Genomic DNA, 25,177 nt, shown 5'->3' with positions numbered 1-25,177 from the left:
TTCATTTCACTCATACAGTACATCCTTTATTTCACTCATACAGTACATCCTTCATTTCACTCATACAGTACATCCTTCATTTCACTCATACAGTAGTTCATACAGTACATCCTTTATTTCACTCTTACAGTACATCCTTCATTTCACTCATACAGTAGTTCATACATTACATCCTTTATTTCACTCATACAGTACATCCTTCATTTTCACTCATACAGTACATCCTTCATTTCACTCATACAGTACATCCTTCATTTCACTCATACAGTAGTTCATACAGTACATCCTTTATTTCACTCATACAGTACATCCTTCATTTCACTCATACAGTACATCCTTCATTTCACTCATACAGTACATCCTTTATTTCACTCATACAGTACATCCTTCATTTCACTCATACAGTACATCCTTCATTTCACTCATACAGTAGTTCATACAGTACATGCTTTATTTCACTCTTACAGTACATCCTTCATTTCACTCATACAGTAGTTCATACATTACATCCTTCATTTCACTCATACAGTACATCCTTCATTTCACTCATACAGTACATCCTTAATTTCACTCATACAGTACATCCTTTATTTCACTCATACACTAGTTCATACAGTACATCCTTTATTTCGCTCATACAGTACATCCTTCATTTCACTCATACAGTACGTCCTTCATTTCACTCATACAGTACATCCTTCATTTCACTCATACAGTACATCCTTTATTTCACTCATACAGTACATCCTTTATTTCACTCATACACTAGTTCATACAGTACATCCTTTATTTCACTCATACAGTACATCCTTCATTTCACTCATACAGTACATCATTCATTTCACTCATACAGTACATCCTTTATTTCACTCATACAGTACATCCTTTATTTCACTCATACAGTACATCCTTAATTTCACTCATACAGTAGTCATCATACATCCTTTATTTCACTCATACAGTACATCCTTCATTTCACTCATACAGTACTATTTCACCATACAGTACATCCTTTATTTCACTCATTCAGTACATCCTTTATTTCACCCATACACTAGTTCATACAGTACATCCTTTATTTCGCTCATACAGTACATCCTTCATTTCACTCATACAGTACATCCTTCATTTCACTCATACAGTACATCCTTCATTTCACTCATACAGTACATCCTTTATTTCACTCATACAGTACATCCTTCATTTCACTCATACAGTAGTTCATACAGTACATCCTTTATTTCACTCATACAGTAGTTCATCAGCAATCCTTCATTTCACTCTACACTAGTTCATACAGTACATCCTTTATTTCACTCATACAGTACATCCTTTATTTCACTCATACAGTACATCCTTCATTTCACTCATACAGTAGTTAATACAGCAATCCTTCATTTCACTCATACACTAGTTCATACAGTACATCCTTCATTTCACTCATACAGTAGTTCTTACAGTACATCCTTAATTTCACTCATACAGTACATCCTTAATTTCACTCATACAGTACATCCCCCCTTCATTTCACTCATACAGTACATCCTTTATTTCACTCATTCAGTACATCCTTTATTTCACACATACACTAGTTCATACAGTACATTCTTTATTTCGCTCTCAGTACATCTTAATTTCACTCATACAGTACATCCTTCATTTCACTCATACAGTACATCCTTCATTTCACTCATACAGTACATCCTTCATTTCACTCATACAGTACATCCTATTTCACTCATACAGTACATCCTTTATTTCACTCATACAGTAGTCACATCCTTTCATTTCACTCATACACTAGTTCATACAGTACATCCTTTATTTCACTCATACAGTACATCCTTCATTTCACTCATACAGTACATCCTTAATTTCACTCATACAGTAGTTCATACAGTACATCCTTTATTTCACTCATACAGTACATATTTTACTCATACAGTAACCTTCACACTCATACAGTACATCCTTCATTTCACTCATACACTAGTTCATACAGTACATCCTTTATTTCACTCATACAGTACATCCTTCATTTCACTCATACAGTACATCCTTCATTTCACTCATACAGTACTCATCCTATATTTCACTCATACAGTACATCCTTCATTTCACTCATACAGTACATCCTTTATTTCACTCATACACTAGTTCATACAGTACATCCTTTATTTCACTCTTACAGTACATCCTTCATTTCACTCATACAGTAGTTCACACGTCCTTCATTTCACTCATACAGTAGCATCCTTCATTTCACTCATACAGTACATCCTTAATTTCACTCATACAGTACATCCTTTATTTCACTCATACACTAGTTCATACAGTACATCCTTTATTTCGCTCATACAGTACATCCTTCATTTCACTCATACAGTACGTCCTTCATTTCACTCATACAGTACATCCTTCATTTCACTCATACAGTACATCCTTTATTTCACTCATACAGTACATCCTTTATTTCACTCATACACTAGTTCATACAGTACATCCTTTATTCACTCATACAGTACATCCTTCATTTCACTCATACAGTACATCCTTCATTTCACTCATACAGTACATCCTTTATTTCACTCATACAGTACATCCTTTATTTCACTCATACAGTACATCCTTAATTTCACTCATACAGTAGTTCATACAGTACATCCTTTATTTCACTCATACAGTACATCCTTCATTTCACTCATACAGTACATCCTTCATTTCACTCATACAGTACATCCTTTATTTCACTCATTCAGTACATCCTTTATTTCACCCATACACTAGTTCATACAGTACATTCTTTATTTCGCTCATACAGTACATCCTTAATTTCACTCATACAGTACATCCTTCATTTCACTCATACAGTACATCCTTCATTTCACTCATACAGTACATTCTTTATTTCACTCATACAGTACATCCTTCATTTCACTCATACAGTAGTTCATACAGTACATCCTTTATTTCACTCATACAGTAGTTCATACAGCAATCCTTCATTTCACTCATACACTAGTTCATACAGTACGTCCTTTATTTCACTCATACAGTACATCCTTTATTTCACTCATACAGTACATCCTTCATTTCTATCATACAGTAGTTAATACAGCAATCCTTCATTTCACTCATACACTAGTTCATACAGTACATCCTTTATTTCACTCATACAGTACATCCTTTATTTCACTCATACAGTACATCCTTAATTTCACTCATACAGTAGTTCTTACAGTACATCCTTTATTTCACTCATACAGTACATCCTTAATTTCACTCATACAGTACATCCTTAATTTCACTCATACAGTACATCCTTTATTTCACTCATTCAGTACATCCTTTATTTCACCCATACACTAGTTCATACAGTACATTCTTTATTTCGCTCATACAGTACATCCTTAATTTCACTCATACAGTACATCCTTCATTTCACTCATACAGTACATCCTTCATTTCACTCATACAGTACATTCTTTATTTCACTCATACAGTACATCCTTCATTTCACTCATACAGTAGTTCATACAGTACATTCTTTTTTTCACTCATACAGTAGTTCATGCAGCAATCCTTCATTTCTCTCATACACTAGTTCATACAGTACATCCTTAATTTCACTCATACAGTACATCCTTCATTTCACTCATACAGTACATCCTTCATTTCACTCATACAGTACATCCTTTATTTCACTCATTCAGTACATCCTTTATTTCACCCATACACTAGTTCATACAGTACATCCTTTATTTTGCTCATACAGTACATCCTTCATTTCACTCATACAGTACATCCTTCATTTCACTCATACAGTACATCCTTAATTTCACTCATACAGTACATCCTTTATTTCACTCATACAGTACATTCTTTATTTCATTCATACAGTACATCCTTAATTTCACTCATACTGTAGTTCATACAGTACATCCTTTATTTCACTCATACAGTAGTTCATACAGCAATCCTTCATTTCACTCATACACTAGTTCATACAGTACATCCTTTATTTCACTCATACAGTACATCCTTTATTTCACTCATACACTAGTTCATACAGTACATCCTTTATTTCACTCATACAGTACATCCTTCATTTCACTCATACAGTACATCCTTCATTTCACTCATACAGTAGTTCATACAGTACATCCTTTATTTCACTCATACAGTAGTTCATGCAGCAATCCTTCATTTCACTCATACACTAGTTCATACAGTACATCCTTTATTTCACTCATACAGTACATCCTTTATTTCACTCATACAGTACATCCTTCATTTCACTCATACAGTAGTTCATACAGTACATCCTATATTTCACTCATACAGTACATCCTTCATTTCACTCATACAGTACATCCTTTATTTCACTCATACACTAGTTCATACAGTACATCCTTTCTTTCGCTCATACAGTACATCCTTCATTTCACTCATACAGTACATCCTTCATTTCACTCATACAGTACATCCTTCATTTCACTCATACAGTACATCCTTTATTTCACTCATACAGTACATCCTTAATTTCACTCATACACTACATCCTTCATTTCACTCATACAGTACATCCTTTATTTCACTCATTCAGTACATCCTTTATTTCACCCATACACTAGTTCATACAGTACATTCTTTATTTCGCTCATACAGTACATCCTTCATTTCACTCATACAGTACATCCTTCATTTCACTCATACAGTACATCCTTCATTTCACTCATACAGTACATTTTTATTTCACTCATACAGTACATACTTAATTTCACTCATACAGTAGTTCATACAGTACATCCTTTATTTCACTCATACAGTAGTTCATACAGCAATCCTTCATTTCACTCATACACTAGTTCATACAGTACATCCTTTATTTCACTCATACAGTACATCCTTTATTTCACTCATACAGTACATCCTTCATTTCACTCATACAGTAGTTCATACAGTACATCCTTTTTTTCACTCATACAGTAGTTCATGCAGCAATCCTTCATTTCACTCATACACTAGTTCATACAGTACATCCTTAATTTCACTCATACAGTACATCCTTCATTTCACTCATACAGTACATCCTTCATTTCACTCATACAGTACATCCTTTATTTCACTCATTCAGTACATCCTTTATTTCACCCATACACTAGTTCATACAGTACATCCTTTATTTCGCCCATACAGTACATCCTTCATTTCACTCATACAGTACATCCTTCATTTCACTCATACAGTACATCCTTCATTTCACTCATACAGTACATCCTTTATTTCACTCATACAGTACATTCTTTATTTCATTCATACAGTACATCCTTAATTTCACTCATACTGTAGTTCACACAGTACATCCTTTATTTCACTCATACAGTAGTTCATACAGCAATCCTTCATTTCACTCATACACTAGTTCATACAGTACATCCTTTATTTCACTCATACAGTACATCCTTTATTTCACTCATACACTAGTTCATACAGTACATCCTTTATTTCACTCATACAGTACATCCTTCATTTCACTCATACAGTACATCCTTAATTTCACTCATACAGTAGTTCATACAGTACATCCTTTATTTCACTCATACAGTAGTTCATGCAGCAATCCTTCATTTCACTCATACACTAGTTCATACAGTACATCCTTTATTTCACTCATACAGTACATCCTTTATTTCACTCATACAGTACATCCTTCATTTCACTCATACAGTAGTTCATACAGTACATCCTATATTTCACTCATACAGTACATCCTTCATTTCACTCATACAGTACATCCTTTATTTCACTCATACACTAGTTCATACAGTACATCCTTTATTTCGCTCATACAGTACATCCTTCATTTCACTCATACAGTACGTCCTTCATTTCACTCATACAGTACATCCTTCATTTCACTCATACAGTACATCCTTAATTTCACTCATACAGTACATCCTTTATTTCACTCATACACTAGTTCATACAGTACATCCTTTATTTCGCTCATACAGTACATCCTTCATTTCACTCATACAGTACGTCCCTTCATTTCACTCATACAGTACATCCTTCATTTCACTCATACAGTACATCCTTTATTTCACTCATACAGTACATCCTTTATTTCACTCATACACTAGTTCATACAGTACATCCTTTATTTCACTCATACAGTACATCCTTCATTTCACTCATACAGTACATCCTTCATTTCACTCATACAGTACATCCTTTATTTCACTCATACAGTACATCCTTTATTTCACTCATACAGTACATTCTTTATTTCATTCATACAGTACATCCTTTATTTCACTCATACAGTACATCCTTAATTTCACTCATACAGTAGTTCTTACAGTACATCCTTTATTTCACTCATACAGTACATCCTTAATTTCACTCATACAGTACATCCTTCATTTCACTCTTACAGTACATCCTTCATTTCACTCATACAGTACATCCTTTATTTCACTCATTCAGTACATCCTTTATTTCACCCATACACTAGTTCATACAGTACATCCTTTATTTCGCCCATACAGTACATCCTTCATTTCACTCATACAGTACATCCTTCATTTCACTCATACAGTACATCCTTCATTTCACTCATACAGTACATCCTTTATTTCACTCATACAGTACATTCTTTATTTCATTCATACAGTACATCCTTAATTTCACTCATACTGTAGTTCACACAGTACATCCTTTATTTCACTCATACAGTAGTTCATACAGCAATCCTTCATTTCACTCATACACTAGTTCATACAGTACATCCTTTATTTCACTCATACAGTACATCCTTTATTTCACTCATACACTAGTTCATACAGTACATCCTTTATTTCACTCATACAGTACATCCTTCATTTCACTCATACAGTACATCCTTAATTTCACTCATACAGTAGTTCATACAGTACATCCTTTATTTCACTCATACAGTAGTTCATGCAGCAATCCTTCATTTCACTCATACACTAGTTCATACAGTACATCCTTTATTTCACTCATACAGTACATCCTTTATTTCACTCATACAGTACATCCTTCATTTCACTCATACAGTAGTTCATACAGTACATCCTATATTTCACTCATACAGTACATCCTTCATTTCACTCATACAGTACATCCTTTATTTCACTCATACACTAGTTCATACAGTACATCCTTTATTTCGCTCATACAGTACATCCTTCATTTCACTCATACAGTACGTCCTTCATTTCACTCATACAGTACATCCTTCATTTCACTCATACAGTACCTCCTTAATTTCACTCATACAGTAAATCCTTTATTTCACTCATACACTAGTTCATACAGTACATCCTTTATTTCGCTCATACAGTACATCCTTCATTTCACTCATACAGTACGTCCTTCATTTCACTCATACAGTACATCCTTCATTTCACTCATACAGTACATCCTTTATTTCACTCATACAGTACATCCTTTATTTCACTCATACACTAGTTCATACAGTACATCCTTTATTTCACTCATACAGTACATCCTTCATTTCACTCATACAGTACATCCTTCATTTCACTCATACAGTACATCCTTTATTTCACTCATACAGTACATCCTTTATTTCACTCATACAGTACATCCTTAATTTCACTCATACAGTAGTTCATACAGTACATCCTTTATTTCACTCATACAGTACATCCTTCATTTAACTCATACAGTACATCCTTCATTTCACTCATACAGTACATCCTTTATTTCACTCATTCAGTACATCCTTTATTTCACCCATACACTAGTTCATACAGTACATTCTTTATTTCGCTCATACAGTACATCCTTAATTTCACTCATACAGTACATCCTTCATTTCACTCATACAGTACATCCTTCATTTCACTCATACAGTACATTCTTTATTTCACTCATACAGTACATCCTTCATTTCACTCATACAGTAGTTCATACAGTACATCCTTTATTTCACTCATACAGTAGTTCATACAGCAATCCTTCATTTCACTCATACACTAGTTCATACAGTACGTCCTTTATTTCACTCATACAGTACATCCTTTATTTCACTCATACAGTACATCCTTCATTTCTATCATACAGTAGTTAATACAGCAATCCTTCATTTCACTCATACACTAGTTCATACAGTACATCCTTTATTTCACTCATACAGTACATCCTTTATTTCACTCATACAGTACATCCCTTAATTTCACTCATACAGTAGTTCTTACAGTACATCCTTTATTTCACTCATACAGTACATCCTTGATTTCACTCATACAGTACATCCTTAATTTCACTCATACAGTACATCCTTTATTTCACTCATTCAGTACATCCTTTATTTCACCCATACACTAGTTCATACAGTACATTCTTTATTTCGCTCATACAGTACATCCTTAATTTCACTCATACAGTACATCCTTCATTTCACTCATACAGTACATCCTTCATTTCACTCATACAGTACATTCTTTATTTCACTCATACAGTACATCCTTCATTTCACTCATACAGTAGTTCATACAGTACATTCTTTTTTTCACTCATACAGTAGTTCATGCAGCAATCCTTCATTTCTCTCATACACTAGTTCATACAGTACATCCTTAATTTCACTCATACAGTACATCCTTCATTTCACTCATACAGTACATCCTTCATTTCACTCATACAGTACATCCTTTATTTCACTCATTCAGTACATCCTTTATTTCACCCATACACTAGTTCATACAGTACATCCTTTATTTTGCTCATACAGTACATCCTTCATTTCACTCATACAGTACATCCTTCATTTCACTCATACAGTACATCCTTAATTTCACTCATACAGTACATCCTTTATTTCACTCATACAGTACATTCTTTATTTCATTCATACAGTACATCCTTAATTTCACTCATACTGTAGTTCATACAGTACATCCTTTATTTCACTCATACAGTAGTTCATACAGCAATCCTTCATTTCACTCATACACTAGTTCATACAGTACATCCTTTATTTCACTCATACAGTACATCCTTTATTTCACTCATACACTAGTTCATACAGTACATCCTTTATTTCACTCATACAGTACATCCTTCATTTCACTCATACAGTACATCCTTCATTTCACTCATACAGTAGTTCATACAGTACATCCTTTATTTCACTCATACAGTAGTTCATGCAGCAATCCTTCATTTCACTCATACACTAGTTCATACAGTACATCCTTTATTTCACTCATACAGTACATCCTTTATTTCACTCATACAGTACATCCTTCATTTCACTCATACAGTAGTTCATACAGTACATCCTTATATTTCACTCCATCACAGTACATCCTTTATTTCACTCATACAGTACATCCTTTATTTCACTCATACATATCTACAGTACATCCTTCATTTCACTCATAGCGAGTACATCCTTTCATTCACTTCATACAGTACATCCTTCATTTCACTATCACAGTACATCCTTATTTCACCCATACAGTACATCCTTCATTTCACTACACTACGTCCTTCATTTCACTCATACAGAACATCCCTTTATTTCAATACACTAGTTCATACTACATCCTTTATTTCACTCATACAGTACATCCTTTATTTCACTCATACAGTACATCCTTCATTTCTACTCATACAGTAGTTCATACAGTACATCCTTTTTTTCACTCATACAGTAGTTTTCATGCAGCAATCCTTCATTTCACTCATACACTAGTTCATACAGTACATCCTTAATTTCACTCATACAGTACATCCTTCATTTCACTCATACAGTACATCCTTCATTTCACTCATACAGTACATCCTTTATTTCACTCATACAGTACATCCTTTATTTCACTCATACACTAGTTCATACAGTACATCCTTTATTTCGCCTCATACAGTACATCCTTCATTTCACTCATACAGTACATCCTTCATTTCACTCATACAGTACATCCTTCATTTCACTCATACAGTACATTTATTTCATCATACAGTACATTCTTTATTTCACTCATACAGTACATCCTTAATTTCACTCATACGTAGTTCATACAGTACATCCTTTATTTCACTCATACAGTAGTTCATACAGCAATCCTTCATTTCACTCATACACTAGTTCATACAGTACATCCTTTATTTCGCTCATACAGTACATCCTTAATTTCACTCATACACTACAGTACATCCTTTATTTCACTCATACAGTCATCTATACAGTACATCCTTAATTTCACTCATACAGTAGTTCATACAGTACATCCTTTATTTCACTCATACAGTAGTTCATGCAGCAATCCTTCATTTCACTCATACACTAGTTCATTCAGTACATCCTTTATTTCACTCATACAGTACATCCTTTATTTCACTCATACAGTACATCCTTCATTTCACTCATACAGTAGTTCATACAGTACATCCTATATTTCACTCATACAGTACATCCTTCATTTCACTCATACAGTACATCCTTTATTTCACTCATACACTAGTTCATACAGTACATCCTTTATTTCGCTCATACAGTACATCCTTCATTTCACTTACAGTCGTCCTTCATTTCACTCATACAGTACATCCTTCATTTCACCCATCAATAATGCATCCTTAATTTCACTCATACAGTACATCCTTTATTTCACTCATACACTAGTTCATACAGTACTCCTTTATTTCGCTATACAGTACATCCTTCATTTCACTCATACAGTACGTCCTTCTATTTCACTCATACAGTACATCCTTCATTTCACTCATACAGTACATCCTTTGATTTCACTCATACGGTACATCCTTTATTTCACTCATACACTAGTTCATACAGTACATCCTTTATTTCACTCATACAGTACTCCTTCATTTCCTCATACAGTACCCTTCATTTCACTCATACAGTACATCCTTTATTTCACTCATACAGTACATCCTTCATTTCTACTCATACAGTACATTCTTTATTTCATTCATACAGTACATCCTTTATTTCACTCATACAGTACCATCCTTATTTCACTCATACAGTAGTTCTTACAGTACATCCTTTATTTCACTCATACAGTACATCCTTAATTTCACTCATACAGTACATCCTTCATTTCACTCTTACAGTACATCCTTCATTTCACTCATACAGTACATCCTTTATTTCACTCATTCAGTACATCCTTTATTTCACCCATACACTAGTTCATACAGTACATCCTTTATTTCGCCCATACAGTACATCCTTCATTTCACTCATACAGTACATCCTTCATTTCCACTCATACAGTACATCCTTCATTTCACTCATACAGTACATCCTTTATTTCACTCATACAGTACATTCTTTATTTCATTCATACAGTACATCCTTAATTTCACTCATACTGTAGTTCACACAGTACATCCTTTATTTCACTCATACAGTAGTTCATACAGCAATCCTTCATTTCACTCATACACTAGTTCATACAGTACATCCTTTATTTCACTCATACAGTACATCCTTTATTTCACTCATACACTAGTTCATACAGTACATCCTTTATTTCACTCATACAGTACATCCTTCATTTCACTCATACAGTACATCCTTAATTTCACTCATACAGTAGTTCATACAGTACATCCTTTATTTCACTCATACAGTAGTTCATGCAGCAATCCTTCATTTCACTCATACACTAGTTCATACAGTACATCCTTTATTTCACTCATACAGTACATCCTTTATTTCACTCATACAGTACATCCTTCATTTCACTCATACAGTAGTTCATACAGTACATCCTATATTTCACTCATACAGTACATCCTTCATTTCACTCATACAGTACATCCTTTATTTCACTCATACACTAGTTCATACAGTACATCCTTTATTTCGCTCATACAGTACATCCTTCATTTCACTCATACAGTACGTCCCTTCATTTCACTCATACAGTACATCCTTCATTTCACTCATACAGTACATCCTTAATTTCACTCATACAGTACATCCTTTATTTCACTCATACACTAGTTCATACAGTACATCCTTTATTTCGCTCATACAGTACATCCTTCATTTCACTCATACAGTACGTCCTTCATTTCACTCATACAGTACATCCTTCATTTCACTCATACAGTACATCCTTTATTTCACTCCATACAGTACATCCTTTATTTCACTCATACACTAGTTCATACAGTACATCCTTTTCCCATACAGTACATCCTTCATTTCACTCATACAGTACATCCTTCATTTCACTCTCCTTTTTCACTCATACAGTACATCCTTCATTTCACTCATACAGTACATCCTTTATTTCACTCATACAGTACATCCTTTATTTCACTCATACAGTACATCCTTAATTTCACTCATACATACATCCTTTTTTCCTCATACAGTACATCCTTAATTTCACTCATACAGTACATCCTTAATTTCACTCATACAGTAGTTCCTTACAGTGCATTCTTTTATTTAAATCATACATTGCATCGTAATTTCACTCATACAGTCATCCTTCATTTCACTCATACATACATCCTTTATTTCACTCATTCAGTACATCCTTTATTTCACCCATACACTAGTTCATACAGCATTCTTTATTTCGCTCATATAGTACATCCTTCATTTCACTCATAACATCCTTCATTTCACTCATACAACATCTTTCATTCCTCTACTCCATACAGTACATCCTTCATTTCACTCATACAGTACATCCTTCATTTCACTCATACAGTACATCCTTTATTTCACTCATACAGTACATCCTTTATTTCACTCATACAGTACATCCTTAATTTCACTCATACACTAGTTCATACAGTACATCCTTTATTTCACTCATACAGTACATCCTTAATTTCACTCATACAGTACATCCTTCATTTCACTCATACAACATCCTTTATTTCACTCATTCAACATCCTTTATTTCACCCATACACTAGTTCATACAGTACATCCTTTATTTCGCTCATACAGTACATCCTTAATTTCACTCATACAGTACATCCTTCATTTCACTCATACAGTACATCCTTCATTTCACTCATACAGTACATTCTTTATTTCACTCATACAGTACATCCTTCATTTCACTCATACAGTAGTTCATACAGTACATCCTTTATTTCACTCATACAGTAGTTCATACAGCAATCCTTCATTTCACTCATACACTAGTTCATACAGTACGTCCTTTATTTCACTCATACAGTACATCCTTTATTTCACTCATACAGTACATCCTTCATTTCTATCATACAGTAGTTAATACAGCAATCCTTCATTTCACTCATACACCTACATCCTTCCATTTCACTCATACACTATCATACAGTACACCCTTAAGTTTCACTCATACAGTACATCCTTAGCATTTCACTTCACATAATACATTATTCACAGTACATCCTTTATTTCACTCATTCAGTACCCACAATCCTTCATTTCACCCACCACACTAGTTCACAGTTGCATCCTTTGTTTCACTCATACACTAGTTCATACAGTACATCCTTAATTTCACTCATACAGTACATCCTTCATTTCACTCATACAGTACATCCTTCATTTCACTCATACAGTACATCTTTTATTTCACTCATTCAGTACATCCTTTATTTCACCCATACACTAGTTCATACAGTACATCCTTTATTTCGCTCATACAGTACATCCTTCATTTCACTCATACAGTACATCCTTCATTTCACTCATACAGTACATCCTTCATTTCACTCATACAGTACATCCTTTATTTCACTCATACAGTACATTCTTTATTTAATTCATACAGTACATTCTTAATTTCACTCATACTGTAGTTCATACAGTACATCCTTCATTTCACTCATACAGTAGTTCATACAGTACATCCTTTATTTTACTCATACAGTGGTTCATGCAGCAATCCTTCATTTCACTCATACACTAGTTCATACAGTACATCCTTAATTTCACTCATACAGTACATCCTTCATTTCACTCATACAGTACATCCTTCATTTCACTCATACAGTACATCCTTTATTTCACTCATTCAGTACATCCTTCATTTCACCCATACACTAGTTCATACAGTACATCCTTTATTTCACTCATACAGTACATCCTTCATTTCACTCATACAGTACATCCTTCATTTCACTCATACAGTACATCCTTTATTTCACTCATACAGTACATCCTTCATTTCACTCATACAGTACATCCTTTATTTTACTCATACAGTGGTTCATGCAGCAATCCTTCATTTCACTCATACACTAGTTCATACAGTACATCCTTAATTTCACTCATACAGTACATCCTTCATTTCACTCATACAGTACATCCTTCATTTCACTCATACAGTACATCCTTTATTTCACTCATTCAGTACATCCTTTATTTCACCCATACACTAGTTCATACAGTACATCCTTTATTTCACTCATACAGTACATCCTTCATTTCACTCATACAGTACATCCTTCATTTCACTCATACAGTACATCCTTTATTTCACTCATACAGTACATCCTTCATTTCACTCATACAGTACATCCTTCATTTCACTCATACAGTAGTTCATACAGTACATGCTTTATTTCACTCTTACAGTACATCCTTCATTTCACTCATACAGTAGTTCATACATTACATCCTTTATTTCACTCATACAGTACATCCTTCATTTTACTCATACAGTACATCCTTCATTTCACTCATACAGTACATCCTTCATTTCACTCATACAGTAGTTCATACAGTACATCCTTTATTTCACTCATACAGTACAACCTTCATTTCACTCATACAGTACATCCTTCATTTCACTCATACAGTACATCCTTTATTTCACTCATACAGTACATCCTTCATTTCACTCATACAGTACATCCTTCATTTCACTCATACAGTAGTTCATACAGTACATGCTTTATTTCACTCTTACAGTACATCCTTCATTTCACTCATACAGTAGTTCATACATTACATCCTTTATTTCACTCATACAGTACATCCTTCATTTCACTCATACAGTACATCCTTAATTTCACTCATACAGTACATCCTTCATTTCACTCATACAGTAGTTCATACAGTACATCCTTTATTTCACTCATACAGTACATCCTTAATTTCACTCATACAGTACATCCTTCATTTCACTCATACAGTAGTTCATACATTACATCCTTTATTTCACTCATACAGTACATCCTTCATTTCACTCATACAGTACATCCTTCATTTCACTCATACAGTAGTTCATACATTACATCCTTTATTTCACTCATACAGTACATCCTTCATTTCACTCATACAGTACATCCTTCATTTCACTCATACAGTAGTTCATACAGTACATCCTTTATTTCACTCATACAGTACATCCTTAATTTCACTCATACAGTACATCCTTCATTTCACTCATACAGTAGTTCATACATTACATCCTTTATTTCACTCATACAGTACATCCTTCATTTCACTCATACAGTACATCCTTCATTTCACTCATACAGTAGTTCATACAGTACATCCTTTATTTCACTCATACAGTACATCCTTCATTTCACTCATCTCTTCTCTCTCTCCACTCCTCTTCTTATCCCACTCCTCTCTTCTCTCTCTCCTCTCCTCTTCTCTTCCCACCCATCTCTTCTCTCTCTCCACTCCTCTTCTTATCCCACCCCTCTCTTCTCGCTCTTCTCTCCTCTTCTTATCCCACCCCTCTCTTCTCTCTCCACTCCTCTTCTTATCCCACCCCTCTCATCTCGCTCTTCTCTCCTCTTCTTATCCCACCCCTCTCTTCTCGCTCTTCTCTCCTCTTCTTATCCCACCCCTCTCTCTCTCTCTCCACTCCTCTTCTTATCCCACCCCTCTCTTCTCTCTCTCCACTCCTCTTCTTATCCCACCCCTCTCTTCTCTCTCTCCTCTCCTCTTCTTATCCCACCCCTCTCTTCTCTCTCTCCACTCCTCTTCTTATCCCACCCCTCTCTTCTCTCTCTCCACTCCTCTTCTTATCCCACCCCTCTCTTCTCTCTCTCCACTCCTTCTTATCCCACCCCCTCTCTTCTCTCTCTCCTCTCCTCTTCTTATCCCACCCCTCTCTTCTCTCTCTCCACTCCTTCTTATCCCACCCCTCTCTTCTCTCTCTCCTCTCCTCTTCTTATCCCACCCCTCTCTTCTCTCTCTCCACTCCTCTTCTTATCCCACCCCCTCTCTCTTCTCTCTCTCCACTCCTTCTTATCCCACCCCTCTCTTCTCTCTCTCCTCTCCTCTTCTTATCCCACCCCCTCTCTTCTCTCTCTCCCTCCTCTTCTTATCCCACCCCTCTCTTCTCTCTCTCCTCTCCTCTTCTTATCCCACCCCTCTCTTCTCTCTCTCCACTCCTTCTTATCCCACCCCTCTCTTCTCTCTCTCCACTCCTTCTTATCCCACCCCTCTCTTCTCTCTCTCCTCTCCTCTTCTTATCCCACCCCTCTCTTCTCTCCTCCTCTCAGGTCTCTGGAGTTGTTCTTTGCTACCAACCAGGGGACGTGGGGCGGAGAGCACCTCAACAACAAATCTCCCCGTCTCTGTCGCAAGTTCTCCTCTCCTCCTCTTACCATCCCCTCCTCCCCTGTCCACTGCCGCAAACTCTCCCTCTCCTCCCGCAAACTTTCCCTCTCCTCCAAGGCAGGAGTCCTAGACCTCTCCACCCCTTCCTCCTCTGCTGCTAATTCCCCCACTTCCACCCACCCTCCCTCCATCTCCCCCCCCCCTCCCACCTCCACCCGGGCTCCGTCAGGATTCTCTCCCTCCCACCTCCACCCGGGCTCCGTCAGGGTTCTCCTCCCCCCCTCCCACCTCCACCTGGGCTCCGTCAGGGTTCTCCTCCCCCCCTCCCACCTCCACCCGGGCTCCGTCAGGATTCTCCCCCTCCCACCTCCACCCGGGCTCCGTCAGGGTTCTCCTCCCCCCCTCCCACCTCCACCCGGGCTCCGTCAGGGTTCTCCTCCCCCCTCCCACCTCCACCCGGGCTCCGTCAGGGTTCTCCTCCCCCCTCCCACCTCCACCTAGGCTCCATCAGGGTTCAACCCCCCCTCCCACCTCTACTCGGGCTCCCAGCATACCAACAATCCCGGGGGTCTCCAACTCCCCTCCCACCACCTCTCTGGACCGCCCTCCCGGTTCACCGGAACCTGCCCCCCCCCCAACGCTGGAAGAGGGAGGAGACATGCCGCGCATCGAAGCCTTCTGTGGGAAACTCAGACGCAGCATCCGCAGGGGTAGGCTGGCACACACACACATGCAGGAATACACACACAAACATACACACACACACGCAGGAACACACACACAAACACACACAAAGAAACACACACTTACTGTGCATTTTAATTAACAGCTGTTCTGGAGACCGTTTCTCTGGAGAAGTTCCTCCCAGAGTCTAACCCCCAAGTCAGTCGAGGACCGAGTCCCCCTGACAGAGTCCCCCTGTCGCTCCCCCTCTACACACCGACACATGCGATACAGACAGTCTGGAGGTTCCACGGGGGAGAACAATCGTGGTACGATGTCACCAGCCTCAGCCTATGCTATTGCCACGGCAGCCGCCGGACACAGCAGTTCCCAGGGTAAAAGACAACATCAACACCTGGTAAATACCTGTACCGTAAATCTCTTTTTCTGACTCGCTTTCTCCTTCTCCTTCTCTCTCTCTCGATCTTGCTCTCTCTCTCTCTCTCTCTACCTACTTCTCTTAGGTTTCAATAATAGTGAAAGGACCTGTGACAAGGAGTTTATCATCCGTAGAGCAGCTACCAACAGAGTCCTCAATGTATGGCGTCACTGGGTCTCCAAGCACTCACAGGTCTGAACCACACACACACACACACTGCCTACCCCCTGCTGTCCTCTGTCAGACCTGCTCTGTGCTTGTCTGTGCTTGTGTCACCCTGCTCCCCAGGGGCCTCCTGGTGTCCTGGCCTCTGGAGTAGAGATGACAGGACTGTAGTAGACATGACTGTAGTAGACAGGACTGAAGTAGACAGGACTGTAGTTGACATGACCGTAGTAGACAGGACATGACTGTATTAGACAGGACATGACCGTAGTAGACAGGACATGACTGTAGTAGAGAGGACATGACTGTATTAGACAGGACATGACTGTAGTAGACAGGACATGACTGTAGTAGACAGGACTGTAGTAGACAAGACTGTAGTAGACAGGACTGACGTAGACAGGACATGACTGTAGTAGACATGACTGTAGTAGACAGGACTGAAGTAGACAGGACATGACTGTAGTAGACATGACCGTAGTAGACAGGACATGACTGTAGTAGACATGACTGTAGTAGACAGGACTGAAGTAGACAGGACATGACTGTAGTAGACATGACCGTAGTAGACAGGACATGACTGTAGTAGACAGGACATGACTGTAGTAGACAGGACATGACTGTAGTAGACATGACTGTAGTAGACAGGACTGAAGTAGACAGGACATGACTGTAGTAGACATGACCGTAGTAGACAGGACATGACTGTAGTAGACAGGACATGACTGTAGTAGACAGGACTGAAGTAGACAGGACATGACTGTAGTAGACTTGACCGTAGTAGACAGGACATGACTGTAGTACCGTTTACAGCAGGGGTGGTTTGAGTTTTTATTTATTTTTTGGGGGGGGGAACAAACTCAATATACTTTAAAAGGACAAAAATCAAATCAAGCTTTATTTCAGACATCAAGCTTTATTTCAGACATGGAATGCAACACAATGTGCTTACAGGAAGAAAATAATAAAAACAATTAAACTAAAAACTGCAATATTTACCAGACAACAAACATAAGAGGATAAAAAACTAAAGAATAATAATAAAAACTGAATGACTAAAAAACACCCTGAGGAAAAGCAAAGCTAAAAAGGTGTGTTTTAAGATATATTTTAAAAATGTCCACAGTTTCGGCCCCCCTCAGGTTCTCTGGCGGGCTATTCCAGAGGCTGGGGGCATAGTAACTAAAGGCTGCCTATCCATGCCTCTTGGTCCTAGGTTTTGGGTAGTTAAAAGGCCAGTGCCAGAAGACCTGAGGGACCTACTGGGTACATAACTTAAAAGCATGTCTGACATGTATTGGGGTGCACAATCGTGGATTGATTTAAAAACCAATTGAAGAATCTTAAAATTAATTCTAAAACTCAAAGGCAGCCAGTGCAGAGACCTTAAAACCGGTGTAATGTGTGCTCTACGTCTGGTCTTGGTCAGTACCCATGCTACAGCATTCTCTATGTTTTGCAGTTGACCAATGGCTTTCTTAGGTTGTCCAGACAGGAGACCATTACTGTAGTCAAGCCTGCTTGTAATAAAAGCATGGATGAGTCTCTCTGTATCAGCCTGAGAGAGACACGGCCACACCTTGGCAATGTTCCTCAGGTGGTAAAAAGTTATTTTAGTCACATTCCTAATGTGTGATTCGAAATTGAGTTCAGAATCTAAAATAACACCTAGGTTTTTTACCTGGTGTTTTATCTTTATTGCCCGTTAATTAAAACGTGTGGCCAGATTCTCTCTCTGTGCTTTGGCTCCAACAATAAGTACCTCGGTCTTGTCTTGATTTAGCTGGAGGAAGTTGTGAGACATCCAAGTATTTAAATCACTAATACAGTCTAATTTATCCGTGGAGCTAAAATCCTCTGGTGACACAGAAATGTAAAGTTGTGTATCATCTGCCTAGCAGTGAAAATCAATGCTGTGCTTTCTGATAATGCTGCCAAGGGGTAACATATATAAACTGTACCGGACCCAAAATCAAACCTTGTGGAATGCCACATGTGATATATATTTTCTCTGAGTTATGTTCACCAAGGGTGACAAACTCTTGACCGGTTAAATAGGTCCTAAACCAATTTAGAACTGGACCGAAGAGGCCAACCCACCTCTCCAGTCTGTCCAGAAGGACATCATGGTCAATGATAATGGACCTACATTCATACAGTTTCTTGACTGTGTCCAGCTCGCTAATAATCACCAAAATGAAAGCTAGACAGTCAGGGAGCATCGAACATTCCAAAAACAATAGATAGAGGACAAATCTTTGCAAATTTTGACGGCGAGGAAATATAACACATTTTCAGTACGGCCCTCCGGACCTTGTTGAAGACCAAATGCGGCCCCCGGGCCAAAATGAGTTTGACACCCCTGGTTTAAAGCATCCTCTGTAGATGTATTGCACTGGAAATTACTGAGGACTGGGGAAATTATCAAAAAATGGTGTGTGTGTCAGGACTTTGAGATGAACAGTGAGCTGAAGATGGGTGTAATGACTCTACTGGAGGAGGTGCTACGAGACCCCGACCTGCTGCCTCAGGAGAGGAAAGCCACTGGCAACATAGTAAGGTACACACACACACACACACATACACACACACACACACACCAGTGGAAGCTCCTCAGAGGAGGAAGGTGAGTCCTCAGTGAATTTCATAAAAATATATATTTTTAAACATTTAAAAAGTTATCCTTTTTAGATAAAACTATACTAAATATATTCACATATTACCAAATAATTGATTAAAACACACTGTTTTGCAATGTCTACAGTAGCCTCAACAGCACTCTGTAGGGTAGCACCATGGTGTAGCCGGAGGACAACTAGCTTCCGTCCTCCTCTTGGTACATTGACTTCAGTACAAAATCTTGGAGGTTATTGGTTCTCACCCCCTTCCATAGACTTACACAGTAATTATGACAACTTCCAGAGGACGTCCTCCAACCTATCAGAGCTCTTGCAGCATGAACTGACATGTTGTCCACCCAATCAAAGGATCAGAGAATGAATCTAGTACTGACAGCAGAAGCTACAGCTAGCTAGCACTAAAGTGCATAACATGTGGTGAATAGTTGACTCAAAGAGGGAGAAAGACAATAGTTGAACAGTTTTCAACAAATTAATTTATTCAAAAATGAAGGAGAAGCGAGAGAGAGAGCGAGCGAGAGTGCCATTTTCTTTTCAGTTTCACTTACATTGCTAGCAAATGCAGCTGGCTAGTTTAGCCTACTCAAACACCCAGCTCAAACAGAGGAATGCTATGTTAGCTAGCTGGCAATGACTATCCAACACAACACTGGAACTCTTCCAAGTCAAGGTAAGCTTTGGGTTTTATAAATTTTTTGACACCGGGGCCCGCCGGTGTAACTGCTAAACTGCTTACTGACTATACACTGTAATGTTACTGCTTGATTGTAGCGGGTTTACTCATGCATTAGTTCTATTAGCTATGTTGACTAGGATGTTACTTTAGCTAATATGGGGACAACGATGTAGGCTGTGTGTAGCGGTTATGACATGGTTTTGCTTGGAAAGGTTTTTTCACCTGGTCACATACAGCTGATGTGTTGTGCATTGAAGTCCACAAATGAAGGGAAAGGGTGAGAGGAGGAAAGCGTGTAGATGTGAGAAGGAATACAATGTGGCTGCTATGAAAGTGAACTGTGTTTACGCGTGATCAGAGGTGTATTCATTCCGCCGATTCTGTTGAAAAACATTTCTTAAATGGAACCAATAGAAACTCACGCTTGCAACTGTTGGACTAATGATTACACCCTAGATAAGCTAGATGCAGACAAGAGTGTGCAAGACTGTATTGAATGTGTCACTGTCTGTCACCTCAAACCTGTGTCACCTTTCTCTCGACCTGTGTGCACCTACAGTTGAAGTCTGAAGTTTACATACACTTAGTTTGGAGTCATTAAAACTCGTTTTTCAACCACTCCACAAATTTCTTGTTAGCAAACTATAGTTTTGGCAAGTCGATTAGGACATCTACTTCGTGCATGACAGAAGTAATTTTTCCAACAATTGTTTAAAGACAGATTATTTCACTTGTAATTCACTGTATCACAATTCCAGTGGGTCAGAAGTTTACATACACTAAGTTGACTGTGCCTTTAAACAGCTTGGAAAATTCCAGAAAATGATGTCATGGCTTTAGAAGCTTCTGATAGGCTAATTGACATAATTTGTGTCAATTGGAGGTGTACCTGTGGATGTATTTCAAGGCCTACCTTCAAACTCAGTGCCTCTTTGCTTGACATCATGGGAAAATAAAAAGAAATCAGCCAAGACCTCAGAAAAAAAACTGTAGACCTCCACAAGTCTGGTTCATCCTTGGGAGCAATTTCCAAACGCCTGAAGGTACCACGTTCATCTGTACAAACAATAGTACGAAAGTATAAACACCATGGGACCATGCAGCCGTCATACCGCTCAGGAAGGAGACGTGTTCTGTCTCCTAGAGATGAACGTACTTTGGTGCGAAAAGTGCAAATCAATCCCAGAACAACAGCAAAGGACCTTGTGAAGATGCTGGAGGAAACATGTACAAAAGTATCTATATCCACAGTAAAAACGAGTCCTATATTGACATAACCTGAAAGGCCGCTCAGCAAGGAAGAAGCCACTGCTCCAAAACCGCCATAAAAAAGCCAGACTACGGTTTGCAACTGCACATGGGGGTGCTTTGCTGCAGGAGGGACTGGTGCACTTCACAAAATAGATGGCATCATGAGGAAGGAAAATTATGTGGATATATTGAAGCAACATCTCAAGACATTAGTCAGGAAGTTAAAGCTTGGTCGCAAATGGGTCTTCCAAATGGACAATGACCGCAAGCATACTTCCAAAGTTGTGGCAAAATGGCTTAAGGACAACAAAGTCAAGGTATTGGAGTGGCCATCACAAAGCCCTGACCTCAATCCTATAGAACATTTGTGGGCAGAACTGAAAAAGCGTGTGCGAGCAAGGAGGCCTACAAACCTGACTCAGTTACACCAGCTCTGTCAGGAGGAATGGGCCAAAATTCACCCAACTTATTGTGGGAAGCTTGTGGAAGGCTACCCAAAACGTTTGACCCAAGTTAAACAATTTAAAGGCAATGCTACAAAATACTAATTGAGTGTATGTAAACTTCTGACCCACTGGGAATGTGATGAAAGAAATGAAAGCTGAAATAAATCTTATTCTGACATTTCACATTCTTAAAATAAAGTGGTGATCCTAACTGACCTAAAACAGGGAATTTTTACTAGGATTAAATGTCAGGAATTGTGAAAAACTGAGTTTAAATGTATTTAGTTAAGGTGTATTTAAACTTCCGACTTCAACTGTATGCTGTAAACTTTCATTCATAGGCTAGGTTGTAGCAACCTCATGATGGGTATAGGGGAACATTTGAGTATCATGTAGTAGCCTAAACCTATCGATGTTACATTGAGCTTGGTGAATGGAATATGAATGACAGTCATCCAATATGCTGTAATAGAAATTAGGCCATGCTCATGAAAAAAAAGAATCGTCCTCCCTCATCTTAAACGCCACTGACCGCCACTGGCACACACATATACAGAGACACAAACACAAACACACACGCACATGCTAAAGCAGTTGTTCCCAACCAGGGGTACTAGGACCCCTGGGGGTATTTGGCCTATCCACAGGGGAGACTTAAGAAGATTCATGAGACCATATGCTTACTGGTAAAATCCACATGAAGGGGTACTTCAGGGGTACTCCAGGCAGAGCAAACTTTAGTTGGTGGTACAGTAACCGAAAAAGGAACCACTGTGCTAAAGTACATGCGCGCACACACACGTTTGTTTTACTCTCCTTGTGGGGACCAAACAATTGATTCCCATTCAAAATCCTATTTTCCGTTACCCCTAAACCTAACCCTAACCTTAACTCCTAACCCTAACCCTGAACCCTAATCGTAACCCTAACCCTAAACCCTAAGCCTAAAATATCATTTTTCCTTGTGGAGACCGGCAAAAAGTCCCCCCCCTTTTTTGGAGTTCATCAGCTCTCAACCGTAGCGCCATCTACAGGCTGAAGAAGACATGGGCCAAAGTCTGCAAACAGACCAAATCACTGATGGATAGGCTACAGAAGACAGTGTCATCAGAAGGCCGATTCAAGAACCTGAGAGAAACCCTAAAAAACTAAGAAGGAGAAGAAAAAAAGGGTGAAAGTGTGTCTCTGGGGTTTTACTCCCAGATTATCACTAAGGACTTTATGACAAGTTAGGAAAGCATGGATATTATGTGAATATTGATTGATGGATTGATGTATGTGCAGCTGCAACCCTCCGTGTGTGCCTTACCTGGGGATGTATCTGACTGACCTGGCCTTCATCGAAGAGGGAACACCCAACTTCACTGAGGAGGGACTCGTCAACTTCTCCAGAGATGAGGATGGTAAACACACACACGCACACAAACTCACACACGCATGCACACACACACAGTCAGTCACTCAGCCTGTATCTCTCTGTCTGTCTCTTCTCTCTGTTCCAGATTTCTCACATCATCAGAGAGATCCGTCAGTTCCCTACAGGATAGAGCACCAACCCAAGGTAACACACACTACACAGTCAATCAATGGAGTTGTTTTTTGTCACATGCGCCAAATACAAGGGGTGTAGACTTTACCGTGAAATGCTTACTTACTTACTCTCTCCCAGGTAACTCAGTTCCTGCTGGATAAGACTCTGGTGATGGATGAAGACACTTTGTATGAGCTGTCCCTGAAGATTGAACCCCGCATCCCTCCTGGCTAAACACACAAACACCACACAGTTGGTTTCACTCCAGCTGCATCAGGCACTTAGTATTTAGTATTCTTATTATCATCAGCTTGGTAACCATGGAACCGATGGACGGGAGAGCCCTGAGAATCACCTGGTTTAGGGTTCTTGTTATTTTAGGTAGCTTAGTGGTTAAGAGCGTAGTGCCAGTAACCGAATAGGCGCCGAAAGGTCGCTGGTTCTAATCCCCGAGCCGACTAGGTGAAAAATCTGTCGATGTGCCCTTGAGCAAGGCACTTAACCCTAATTGCTCCTGTAAGTCGCTCTGGATAAGAGCGTCTGCTAAATGACTAAAATGTAAAATGTAAAAATGTAATTGCCAATGAACAACTCATGTGAAGAAGTGCCTTGCTTGTAAATATGTACATATCATGATACTGTAATAAGCTGTATTAGTGTAGTAATAACTGTTATAATGATTTCCTGATGATCTTGCATACATTAACAGTGTAACATATAATAATAATATATGCCATTTAACAAACGCTTTTATCCAAAGCAACTTACAGTCATGCGTGCATACATTTTAAGTA

General features: G+C 38.4%; 1 pseudogene; it reads left to right on the top strand.

Annotated features, from left to right (window-relative positions):
- LOC121573886 overlaps positions 1-24,836 on the top strand; it is a 103,044-nt pseudogene extending 78,208 nt beyond the window's left edge.
- The last annotated feature ends 341 nt before the right edge of the window (positions 24,837-25,177 follow it).

Source organism: Coregonus clupeaformis, chromosome 9 (genome assembly GCF_020615455.1).
Source record: "Coregonus clupeaformis isolate EN_2021a chromosome 9, ASM2061545v1, whole genome shotgun sequence".
Taxonomy (NCBI): Eukaryota; Metazoa; Chordata; class Actinopteri; order Salmoniformes; family Salmonidae; genus Coregonus; species Coregonus clupeaformis.
This window is presented reverse-complemented; position numbering and strand designations above follow the sequence as displayed.